Source organism: Arachis duranensis, chromosome 6 (genome assembly GCF_000817695.3).
Source record: "Arachis duranensis cultivar V14167 chromosome 6, aradu.V14167.gnm2.J7QH, whole genome shotgun sequence".
In the NCBI taxonomy this organism is placed as follows: Eukaryota; Viridiplantae; Streptophyta; class Magnoliopsida; order Fabales; family Fabaceae; genus Arachis; species Arachis duranensis.
This window is the reverse complement of record NC_029777.3, coordinates 34,329,688-34,331,087: the sequence shown is the minus strand read 5'-3', so window position 1 is coordinate 34,331,087 and position 1,400 is coordinate 34,329,688.

The following is a 1,400-nucleotide window of genomic DNA, read 5'->3' as shown; positions in this document are numbered from 1 at the left end:
TGGTGGACGAAATTGTGATTACAGGTTCTTTGTACTTGTATGAATTTACTCTTATGACATTGTTTATTTTCACAATCCCGTTCAACTAACCAGCAAGTGTACTGGGTCGTCCAAGTAATAAACCTTACGTGAGTAAGGGTCGATCCCACAGAGATTGTTGGTATGAAGCAAGCTATGGTCACCTTGCAAATCTCAGTTAGGCAGATTAAAATGATTTATGGGTTTTCGAAAATAAAGATAAGAAAGTAGGAATAATAAAAGAGATAGAAGACTTATGCAGATTCATTGGTGAGAATTTCAGATAAGCGAATGGAGATGCTGTATGGCTCAAGGACGCCTGCTCTCCTCCTGCTTCTACTCAATCCTTCTTACTCTTTTCCATGGCAAGCTTTGTATAGGGGTTCACCATCAACTGTGGCTACTTTCTTCCTCTCGGGGAAATATCCTGGATTCTGTTGGGGAATCTAAGAGATACACGCATTCAAGCTCTGTTGCATGTAGAACGGAAGTGGTTGTCAATCACGCGCGTTCATAAGTGAGAATGATAATGAGGGTTTATCATCACATTCATCATGTTCTTGGGTACGAATGAATATCTTGGAATAAGAATAACAGAGATTTGAATAAAAGATAATAGAATTTCATTAATACTTGAGGTACAGCAGAGCTCCACACCCTTAATCTATGGTGTGCAGAAACTCCACCGTTGAAAATACATAAGCAAAAGGTTTAGGCATGGCCGAATGGCCAGCCCCCTAAAACGTGCTCAATGGCCTCCTAAGATGAAGAATAATACAAAACTGAGACCAAAGNNNNCCTAAGATGAAGAATAAAACAAAACTGAGATCAAAGATGTCTAATACAATAGATAAATGTCCTATATATACTAGACTAGCTACTAGGGTTTACATGAGTAAGTATTTGATGCATAAATCCACTTCCAGGGCCCACTTGGTGTATGTTTGTGCTGAGCTTGATCAATCCACGAGCTAAGGCTTCTCTTGGAGTTGAACTTCGAGTTATGACGTGTTTTGGGCGTTTAACTCCGGATCATGACGTTTTTCTGGCGTTTAACTCCAGACAGCAGCATGTACTTGGCGTTCAATGCCAAGTTACGTCGTCATTCTTCGAATAAAGTATGGACTATTATATATTGCTGGAAAGCCCTGGATGTCTACTTTCCAACGCCGTTGAGAGCACGCCAATTGGAGTTCTGTAGCTCCAGAAAATCCATTTCGAGTGCAGGGAGGTCAGATTCCAACAGCATCAGCAGTCCTTTTGTCAGCCTTCTTCAAAGTTCTGCTCAAATCCCTCAATTTCAGTCCGAATTTACCTGAAATCATAGAAAAACACACAAACTCATAGTAAAGTCCAGAAATGTGAATTTATCAATAAAAATA